This window comes from Athene cunicularia, assembly GCF_003259725.1.
Source record: "Athene cunicularia isolate RWA chromosome 1 unlocalized genomic scaffold, athCun1 chr1_part1, whole genome shotgun sequence".
NCBI lineage: Eukaryota > Metazoa > Chordata > Aves > Strigiformes > Strigidae > Athene > Athene cunicularia.
The window spans coordinates 79203058-79214991 of record NW_020799091.1 but is presented as its reverse complement, the minus strand read 5'-3'; positions in this window follow the sequence as shown (position 1 = coordinate 79214991).

Here is an 11934-nt window from a genome sequence, read left to right as displayed (position 1 = left end):
AGAAACACTAGATTTCCTGCAAAAAAGCCTGATCAGCCCATGAGCAGTAAGCCTGACCCACCCCAGAAGTGTGCACTCTGTGTGTTTGGGATACTCACCACAAGGCTTTGCATAGTTGGCTTCACTGAAGATTTACATTGCAGATGTTTGTCAACCATGGGGTGTGAACAAGCTTAGAAGTTAGCCTTGGGTGTGAGGCACAAACCCCGGGTTAAAATAAGAAGAAATTTAATACAACAGTGTGATAAACAATCTGAACAACAACAGTAGCAATGATAACAACAATAAACAGTAATGACGGTAAACAAGACAAAAGATATACAGAGAAATACCGCAACGGTTACAGACAGCTCGCTCGCATGCTCCCCGCGACAAAAGACACAAAGGAAAAAGTTCCTGTCCTCCCGCTCCCAGACCTGAAGTCAGCATGGTATGAATAACCTGGCTGGAGATCCCTTCCCCCTTCTCTGCTGGGGAAACTTAACCCTATCTTGGCTGAGCCAGGACATGTGCCCATGTAAGAGTACCGCTGATGTAGGATTAATTTGGTTAAACACAGATGTCTCCATTAGACTTTTCCACAAGTCCCTTTGCAACTGCTGGAGACAAAATGGCACTTCTAAAAGATCAGTATTTTTCTAAAGTAGTCGCTGGAACAAGGTAAGATGACCACAGTGGCTATACTGCATACAGCAGCCCAACATGCATGTATCTGAAAATAGCAGCATAAAACTTATACAAAATGGAAATTTATGACATTTCTGGGTTAGGTGTTTTTTTTTGTTGTTTTTTTAATAGCAGTCTATAGGATTGAGAGTGGTCAATTAAAAATGTTTTAATAACTCCCTTGTGGCCAGGGATACATCTGGCAGCTGCCACAAGGCCATGGCCACAGCACTTTTCATGTTTCTTGTGGGTGCAAACACTGCCTTTCTGCCACCCAGACATGCTCTGCCCAGCTGCTTGCCATGGCCATACCCGGCTCCCAGACTTCCGTCTGAGCAAAGAAGGACCCACGTCTCTGCCTTTCCTCCAGATCAGATCAAAGCTTTCCTGGTTGGTCACTGCTGCCTCTTGGGTGTCCTATGCAATGTGTGTGCTTGGTTGACTGAGTTCATGCAGATGATACAATTATAAGATAGGAATTTTGGTTTTCCGGAATGAACAGGTGTAATGAAAACAGCTCCCTTTTGATTTAAGGGAACATGTATTATTTCTAGTGGGAAAGTTGTCTTGTCTTAAGGCTTGCAGTTTGTTTCAAATCAACTCTAGATATAGCGAACTGCAATTTCATTAGTTAACTCAAAAGAAATTTTAGCAATTTTGTTGTCTCAGAGTCAGAGTGTGAAGCAGATGTGTGTACTTACATAGTAGTCTTTAACTATATAGCCATCTGTAATTGGTTCTGACTTAAATCAAGCAGCTTCATGGATCTAAAGTAGCTAAGTTTTTTCCAGATGGGAATGTGTACTCAGTTGCTATTGAAATTCACTTAAGCTCCTTGAATAGATTTTCAAATGCCATCAGAGGGCTATATAAAAGTCCATTATAAGAAAATTTTAAATGTGTCAGATATTTGAGGTGGTTAAACAATCCTATATAATACATGTCTTCATTTCTGCATACAATAATGAGATAGTTCTCCCTGAAGCCTAATTTTTGAAGGGAAGAACTTCTCAATTCAGATGTTGCTGATGGAGAAATCTTATTCAAGTTTAAATTTAGACTCTTTACTTCAGGAATGTTTTCAATAAATAGGAGGTTCTGTTCCAAACATGCCACCAAAAAGCATTGTTTGTTATAGCTGAGGTCTAATACCTTAAGGTTATGTAATTCTTTAAATGAAAAATAACTGGTGAAATCCAATATGTTAAGAGATATAAAAATATTACAGATTAAGTGAAAAGGTTAATTCACTGTCATAGAAAGCCTCACCAAGGATATTTGAAGACAAATTCAGACAAGCTATACCCTTAAGGTCTTTAAATTGATTTGCACAAATGAACAAAGTATTTTTTAGACACAAATTCAGGAATTTATGATATGATTTACAATGCTGATTTTCTGAATAGTATATTTGCTCTTTTTCAGTCAGAACATGTTAGTGATGCATGTGACTTGGTAATCTGTCAAGTTGCCTTTTTTCTCATATATTAAAGAAAAATATGGTTTCCTTTGTTTGTGAGAACATTTTGGTTTTTTTCAAGGACAGATTTGTGAGGTTATTAAATTCTTTGAAGACAGACATGTCAGCTTTTCTAATAAAGTTTGGACCAAGGTCAAGGACATTTAGCTTTTTAAGGGCAAATAGAAGTTTATGCGTGCTTTGTTTTGCTCTTTGCAAACACCCTTTCACATATAATGACTTCAGTGATAATGTCCTCTAACTACAATGATTTTAAAAATAAGTGTTGAGAAAGGTTTTGATACCACAAGTAGATTTACTTCTGGTAATTGAAAGATAAATCCTACTCCTCTAGAGTAGATGAACTCTGTACAAGCTCTCTGGAGGTATTGCCTTTGTGAAGAAATCAGGTGCAAAAGGGATACATTTGCAGCTCTGGCAGTTTCTGAAAGCAGACAGCAGGTATTTTGGGGAGTCAAAATTAAAGTCTGCTTTGTTAGGGATGCATTTGAACAGGAGGATTTCCAGAGCAACGTTCAAATGGAAAAGTATTATTGAGGCACTATGACTCAGGTCAAGGTGCTGTAGAGGTACGGGTAGGCAGGATGGCACTCAGGTCAGGTTACTGTGGGACAGTGACAACACCATCAGGTTCATGAGAGTGAGACAGCCCCAAACTCCATGAGAAGAGATTTTTCCATAGGGGTTATTAAAACACCAATTCTAATCCACACCAATTTCCTTCAAGATTGTGGCACTGAGAAAGAGTTGTAATGGAGAAGATGCTGCTGGACATGAGCCTTAGACAAGTAACAGTAGGTGGAAGGCCCCTGAGTACTATCTTCAGAAATTATTCCCATTAAGATGCAGTTCCTTCAACTTTTTTGGAACTTCAGAAAATTCCATTTGATCTACACAAAGGATGAAGACCGCTGCTGATTAGATTCTTTGGGCTTAATGTGCCAGTTCCAGTCCAGGATCAAAATCTGAAGGTTCTCAAAATTGCTAAAATCCTCTTGAGAAATGTCTTCATTACTTTCAAACTGTCAAGATTTTAGGATGCACCGTTTCTCTAGTTCTCTCAGGCCTCACTTAAACTCAAAGCTTGCTGATGCTACTTTTCACATACTAAAATAAAGTATTAATTCTGTAGTACAGACCAAGCAGTGTGCTCATAGTCAGTATGAAAGTGACCAAGGTGAAGTTAGATTGCACTCTGGTCATTGACATGAAGGCAAGCAAACACCTTCACATGAATAAAACATATAGGAAACATTTGCAATAGCTATTGCAAGCCTTCAAATCCTCTCCAGTAAATGAAGAACTAGCCTGAAGGAAAAGCTTTAGTAATGGAAAACGTTATGAAGTCCTCCACCCTGATAATGCAAAAATTCTTTACATTAAGAGTTGGATCACATGCAGCAGCAAATCTGAAACATAGTGCAATTCTCTAGCATAGCTGTTCCTACACAACACTGCCACGCACAATCACACAAATTGAAACAACTCAAACCACTTCCATAATTAACACAAAAGATTAAATATGGATTTATGCTGAAGGAAATAACTGCTTACTTGTAGAAATGACAAACAGATGCTGGCAACTAATGCAGTGGCTTTACTTGCAGTGAGATGAAGGAATGTGTCTGGATATGCAATATAGGCATGTGTCTTCTGCACCGTTGTAAAATGACATAAAGTTGTATCCTGGATATGCTATCATTTAATGAATATGCATATAGGTGCATATAAAATATCTCATACTGAATAGTTAGCATGAGCTATTTTCTCATCTAAAATCAGGACAAAACATAATGCCTAGGGAGAATATAGACATCTGAAATTAATGTTGAGTCAATCTGTTTACTCTGCAGAAAAAGCCCCAGTAAAACAGGAAGTGAACGTGAGATAAGGGAGGAGATAGATAAATAAAAAGTATTACAAAAATTAAGGAAAAATCTTTATGTCCACTTCACGAGTGGGCAGGCATGTGGTGATCAGCAGGCAGAGGATTGTGAGGAGTCATTCAGAACTTTCTCAACAATACTCTTCCTCAAGAATAGAAATATATCAAATTCAGATTACAGTCATGCTCCAGTTTGTATTGTTTCATTCTGACAACACGCATTTTCCTTTCAGTTATCCTACAAGAGATTTACCAGTTCTGTCCACGAAACATAACTGCATCATATTACTAAGGCACAACAGCTAGCTCTGCTGTAGGCTTGACAACATATTGAGAGAGAGAAGACACAGAGGGAGAGGGAGAGAAGGAGAGAGAAGTTACCAGAAATTCTTTTAGTTACCAGGAATTTATGAACAGCAGTTAATATAATTTTAGACTCTATGTTTTCCCCCTGCACATTATACTGTGTAAACCAAAGGTTTACAGTTAAGGACACCTAGAGGAAGACTTGGAAATGAGAGGGGAAAAAAACACAGTACATTCATAGTGAATGTATTAAGTGCTCTTTGCATGATATCCTGATTAGTTCCTCTTTCACTTAGGTGGTCTGCAGAATTTCCCTCATCCTTCGATCCCAACCTCTACTCATCCTTCTCAAGCCTACGCTCAGTGAAATAGCAACCTTACCACCAACCAAAGAAAGGCTAGGAGGATTGCCGAAGAGGCTGAGGCTCTGTTGTGCCAAGTATGCCTTTAAACTCCTGGCTGAGCCCTCTGCCCTGCGACGGAATCAGAAAAGTCCGTGTAGTTGGCTATGAGAAAACCGTTGAGCCTGGTGGCTGAAACCGTGAGCTTTATTTTTCCCCATGAAACAATGTAAACCACTTGGGAGTCTGCAGCAGGTTTTCTCATGAAAGGATAGTCTAGACTGGAGAGTGTGACAGGTGGGGGCATTCACACTACCCCTTTTTAGCCCCGCAGTTCAGGATCCCACAGGAGGAAGATACCTCCCCCTGGGACTCCCTGGGGCAGCCTGGCTCCTCCTGGGGGGTTGCTGCTTGGGACAGGATTTGGGTTTGAGCACCCTGACCTGCTCCCTCTTAATTTTGGTATACAGGCCAGCTGGCCACTGAGGGGGAAGTGGAGCATCTGCCCTTTTCCCTTGCTGCTCTTCCACTCATGGTATCACCTGCACTTGTTCAAAGTCCCTTGCTATGAAAGACCAGGAAAGGAGAGATTTTTTTTTTCTTTTTTTTTTAAAAAAAAAGAACTGGTTTATCCAAGAGAAATTGCTACTTTCTCGATATACTTAATATATTTTAGTAAGTCACTCACTTCATGTAAAATTACTAATTTTACTAAAGAAATGTTACTTTAGAACAGTGCCAGACTGGGACTGTCAGGTTTTTTTGTTCCTGAGAATAGAATACTACTCTGAGAAAATAAGTTTCTTTTGTGCTCTTAGGTTCCTCTTTCTTTAGACCTAGTTATATATTTAGCTTGTTTTAAAAGTTCTGTTTCTTGATGGATTTTTTTCCTTTTAATACATAAACCACATTATTTCTGTGAGAGTGATTAACTGATTTTGGTATCCTGTTGACAAAAAGAAATGAAACCGAGGTTGTTTGAGGAATCTTTGTTGCGGTCCATAACATTAAAAAATCTCTCTTTTTTTTTTTTTTTTTTAAAGTTGAAGGGGCTTTTGGATAGATGTGTTGGATAGGTAAGCTCAGCAAAGCTCAGCCTATAGGTGGGCGCATGCTTTCTCAGGCGCATTGTTTTGTTTTCGGTTTCTGGATCTGCTGGCTGGGTTTCTCTGGTGTAGTCAAGATCACTGATGGGGACGGGCTCTGTCCTGGTCGCCGTTCGGTAAGCCACTACTACATTTTACCCATTTTGGATTAATATAATTACTGTTGTTTTTGCTAGTAAATTTTTGTTATTTAACCTACAAATTTCTTCTTTTTTTTTTGGTCCCTCCCCTGTTTCACGGGGGGAGGGGCGGGGAGTAAACAACTGGCCACGTGGTGATTTGATCCTGGCTGAGTTCAAACCACAACAGTTTGGGGTTTTTTTTCCTTCCCTGATGATCTGAGGAGACATGGGCCCAGCTAGCCATAAATTGTTCACTCTTATGTTGACAGCCCAGATCTACCTGATCCACCTTAATCTTAGCAGCCTGATCCGCCTGTTTGTTATTCTAATGTTCTCCAGTGGCCCGGGTCTTAGGTATGTGAGCATCTACATGGCGTACTTTCACAGCAAGATTCTCTAACCAAGCAGCAATATCTTGCCATAATTCAGCAGCCCAGATGGATTTGCCTCTGCACTGCCAGTTGCTCACCTGGCTGGTCCAATGCTGGGATAGCGGGGCCAGCAGCGTGGAATTAGAGGGCAGGGAGGCAAGACAGCTAGGATCCCTGTCGAGGGAAGGAGGCATTGACAAAGCCATTGGAAAGGAGACACAAAATCTCAGTCTCTGGAGGCAACTTCTGTCAAGTGTGAGGGAAAGGTATCCCTTCAAGGAAGATTTTGTATGCCAACCACTATGGAGAGTGACGTTCAATACTTGAGGGAGCTAGCTGTGTGGGAGACAGAAAGAAGACACAAGCTTTCTTAGGTGTTGTGGGTTTCTGGAGACTGCACATTCCAAATTACAGTCAGATTGTAAGCCCTCTTTATCAAGTGACCTGAAAAAAGAATGATTTTATATGGGGCTCGGAGCCCCGTATAATCAGTTTTTGGTGCTAACAGTTTTTGGCACCCAATGCGGGGCACAATGCGTTTATATACATACATAAAATATACACATATATATACACACACACACATATAAACTGCTCTGGGATTAGTATCTCTGATCAAAGGGGAATGCCTCAGAAGGTCTTAGATGCTGCAGAGCTGAGGTCCACCACAACTAGTCTTTGCAGAGATGGCTGCTCCTCTTTCTCTGTCCCCTGCAGAGCTGCTCCCCTGCTGACAGGTGCTCTGGGACCAGTGTTAGAGCCAGAGAAGGTGCACATCACCCCTCAGAGCCCATGCATATTCACACATACAGCAACATCAGTCTCAAGGAAATTTGAACCCAAAAATGTCTGTAGTCCAGATTAATTTTTCTGCCAGGCACTTTCTATGACTGGATATCACTTCAAAGCAGGGTTTCATCCACAGTCAGTCATGGGAAACTGAAGTAGAGACTGCGAAGGAGCAGTATGAAGAGGCAATCTGTTGTCTTTGTGACTGAGAAGTATTTTACAGACATTCTTCCTGGTCCTTAAGAATGTATTTCAGAAGCATTGCTCATGATTGTAACATTATTCCTTTTACTAATTGGAAAAAATGAGAAAAGGGGATGTGTAAGGTAGTGGATAAGTACTACACAACTAAAGCCATGTCATAACTTATTTTTTATGTGCATCACTTACTCTGGGACATGTTTCACAATGTTTTCCTTCGAAGTGCAGTGTGTCCCTCTCCCAGCTACCACTGAGCTGAGCTGACATGCCTACCTACTACCACTGGCAGCATCCTTACCCTTCCTTCTCCCTTTCCAGACCCTGATGAGATGCATATCAAAACCAAAAACCAAGATGGTCATCCACATGAAGGGTTTCATCTTTTCTCATGCCAGATGCTAGAATGGGCCTCGTGTAGAATTACCGGAGACACCCAGGGTGAAACGACAACAAATGTGATTCCAGCAGTATCACAAGGCTGGAAGCTAAAGCCAGGATCAGGACTGTGTATCTTGAAAAAAGATACTCTCCCACAAATAAAAAAAAAAAAAATCACCCCAGTTTTACAGAAATTAGTAGGGCTTCCTATTGTCTCATACTTTGCATACCCAAATTAAGAATTTCTCACGAGATACACATTTGATTCTCGATTTTGGCTATTTTTCTAATTAAATAATTCCATGTATAAATAACCTCTAAGTGCCCATTGACCAAGGAATGGCATGCAGGTTGCTTTTATAAGTTGGTTATCCAGACTCCCTATTCAGTTTCATCGGCAGCAGATGGACATAGTAGAAACCATTTGACATCTCTGTGCTTTATTTTTTCCATTTATACTCCTAGAGATAATGGTGGATTAATGTGTATGTCTTTTGCATTTAGACACACAATTTATCTTCCCAAATTAGGAGGTTAACTTCCATATATACTCAGTGAAGTTGAGCACCTCCAGAGGCAACTGAGAAGAATTATAACCTCAAAGACCTGAACATCTTTTTCAGAGTAAATGGAGAAATCTGGCCTGTGGATGACTTTTTTCAGATTGACATCTTATCACAAAGCTTATTGCTACACATACTTTCAGAACAAGACTGAGAAATGAAAAGGCAGGGGTTCTTGTTTTGCTGATTAGGGATACCAATTAAACTCAGACACCAGAGTGAAAAGAGTGGGTGTATTTTACTCAAAATAACTAAATAATATAACAAAATAATACAGAAAACATACGGTAAGAAAAGACAGAATAGTGCACTTAAACAAATAGGAAAATACAGGGTAATGCATCAAATCATTGCTACCTGAGGAAGAGAATAGTGACTAAGAAAGATCCATCACCACTTGCACACGTTCCCATCACCCAGACCCGCAGTGGCTGGGCAGCCCCGGGTACAGCGAGGGTTTGGGGAGCCTGTCCCGGCAAGTGGGAAATCCTACGCGAGCATCCACCCAGAGCTGGGGCTTCCACAGTCACTGTGAGCAGGCCCAGCCTTATATACCCCAGAATCAGCTGTGCTGGTTTAAGCCCTGCCGGGACCGGAGACCACGTTGCTGTTGCCCCTCCCCCACCCTCAGTTGGTCGGGTTGGCAGTGAGGCACAAACCCGGCCTAAAATAAGAAGAAATTTAATACAACGATGTGATAAAACAATCTGAACAACAACAGTAGCAATGATAACAACAATAAACAACACTAATAGTGAACAAGACAAATGATATACAGAGAAATACCGCTAAATGGTCACGGAAACAGGTTCCCGCCACCGAGCCCGCCAAAGAGCAAGGTAAAAAGGTTTCACCCCTGGACCTGACGTCAGCATGGTATGAATAACCCGGCTGGAGATCCCTTCCCCCTCTCTCTCTGCTGGGGAAACCTCACCCTATCCTAGCTGAACCAGGACACAGCAAGCCAGAATAGCTGGCACCTTTGTTTTGAGCGGAACATCTGGTTTCACTCTCTCATTAGATTCCCCCAGAGCCTGGCCAGGGCTCAAGGGAGAAGCTAAGGGAGTTTCTCTCCTTATCTCATTTCTTTATGTTCTGTTTAAAACAAGGCCATACGTCTGTCCCAAAGCTGGACAGCTGGCTTCACAGCTTTGTTAACTTACCCCTACACAGAGAAGAAGAAAGATACATTCAGAATAGACATGTTTTCATTGCATCCATCACCAATAATGAGTATATGATATCTAAACTACATCTTTCATTACTGAGCATACATATTTTGTTAATGACTAAGTTAGCCGCTTTGGCTCGGGGCCTGTTGCTCAGGCTTCAATACTTCCAACTTTTACATCAGAATAGGTGGTTTGTTATAACTAATACCTATTAGCACAATGATTATTAGTTATAAAATATACAGGATTCATCTATAGGTCAACTCTGGATTGGGCCTATTGTCCAAGCCTTAGCACTTCAGTTCTTCAGATGACAAAAAATATCTTCACTGTTTTGGAGGGCCTATTGCCCCAGAATGTGATCTTCTACAGACCAAGGGCTCCTGATCTTCACAAAGTTTTTTTAAAGATGCTGTTATGAAGTTCCTTTACAGGATATCATGTTTGCCACATAGGACCCCAAATTTATTGCAGAACAAGGGCCTAAGCAAACTAATGCTATGTCAAAATTAGATCTTCTCTGATCTCCAGAGGTCCCTTCTAACATAAATTATTCTCACAGGGAAACACCTGCAAGTTCTTCATATGTCAGTTCTTAAAAATAGGGGGAGCAAAGAGACAAAATAGAATTTTATATTCATATAAATGTATGCTATAAGTAAGAATGTTTCTTGCTAGTTTTCATTGATTATTTTTCTTGTGCCACAATAATGATAGTAATGTAAACAATGCGTTTTTCTACCAATTCCACAAGAACTGCAAAAACTTGATAATTTTTCCAGTATTCCCCCTCCTTTCTCTTCTTTATCCTTCCATTCCATGTGTGGTCTTTTCAGGCCATGTAGACTAAACACCAAGCCTAGTCATTGTCTGGTACAATTTCTGTAAGGAAACAACAACTCTGAAGAACAGCTTTGGTCATCACAATTGGTGTTTATAGTACTTCAGATAGTTTGATGTCCACGTGACATGGTTATTCAAGACCAACTGGCCACTGACTGCACATGTAAGCCTAGAGTAGCAGTCACCTCACCTAACTGAAAGTATCCACAGTGCAGACACCTATATCTGAGCTGGTCACCATAGGAACCCTGCTTACAACTAATGGAGAGAAATCCTACTTTTAGCCCTACTTTGACCCATCTTAAACTTCTGTGTTAAAATGAGATGTGTTATTCACAAAATGTCTCTATCATCTCACTTATGTAGGGAGAATTATGCACAGACCTGTTAAATGCAGCTGTAGATGTCCACATTTAGGTTAGCTGAATGCCCTTACCTACCTTCTCCTCCTCATTGTCCTCAGACCAGATCACAAGCTATGCCATTGTGAAATCCTGAGGTATAGAAACCTCAGGACTCTTCAGTGTTTTGTAAATTCAGGCACTGCTACACCAGCTAGGCAAGCAAGCTCAAAGGTTAAAAACCTCATACAGTTAAAGGAATACATTATTTGTTTAAATTTGTCTTAATAATTCCTACCTTTTTGGAGGTGCACCTTTATAAAAAAAGATTCCAGGAGTAATGCAGGGCATGCCCATTTAAGGAATTTCTTGGATATAAACCCAACTAATCTAAATTCAAATTGGTTTTCCTGTTCAAGAAAGACTTAGCTTGTGTCCACCAACCAAATGCTCTTAGCTACTATGTATGAAACTACTTAAAAAAAAAGCCAAAAACACAGTTCTAGGAGTACAAAGGTAATCTTCAGTCTGCAAAACACACATGGCCCAGGACAGTATGTGGACACCTTCTATTACACCTGAAGCATCCAGACAGAAGGATGTAGGCCTGCCTCAGCTGATTGGGCTGATACCTCCTCCCTGAAGCATGGTAATTACTTAGGGGTGTCACAGGACACAGTAACAGGGTGAGGAGGCCAGCAGAAAATATCTTTTATAGCTAAAAGAAGAAAACTTGGTGTTTCAATCTTCCTTGATCCCTCCTTATTCCTCTGTTGATGTTTTTGCAGGGTAAGGGTGCAGGTATCAGGAAGGGCTTTGTCACATGAAAACACCTGTAGGCTCTTCTCCTGGTGACTCAGGTGCTAGCCAAGAGTGCTGGCTCCAGCAGTGGCCAGTGCCATACCAGCAGATTGCTCGTTTCCCGCTGCAGATGACAGCACCATTCACTGTCTCTCTTGGATATTCACAGAAATGTTGGTGCAGCATCCCTGGACACTCTGCAGTCTTGTACTGCAGCATGCATAAATCCCTCATCATACCGTAAACTTGGACTTTTGTATATATATATGCATTGCTACTCATGCGATATCCATCCTTTGGATGTTTCTCAATGGAAGAGGAGAAAATACTTCTAGCCTCAAATTCGGAAAGGCTAGGTGACCTTGTGCCCCTGTCCTAATCAACTAGGATGAGAAAGAGGATCTACTTTTGGTAGAAATGGTGTGGGAAGGCAAAGGGAGATGGTATAGGAATAATTGAGGAAGAGAGGTTCCTATTTCAAACATTACTTTATGAAGAGAGTCATATTACAGCTCATGTTATCATATTTAGAGATACAGATTGTTTAGGCTTACAAACAGAACCATCCA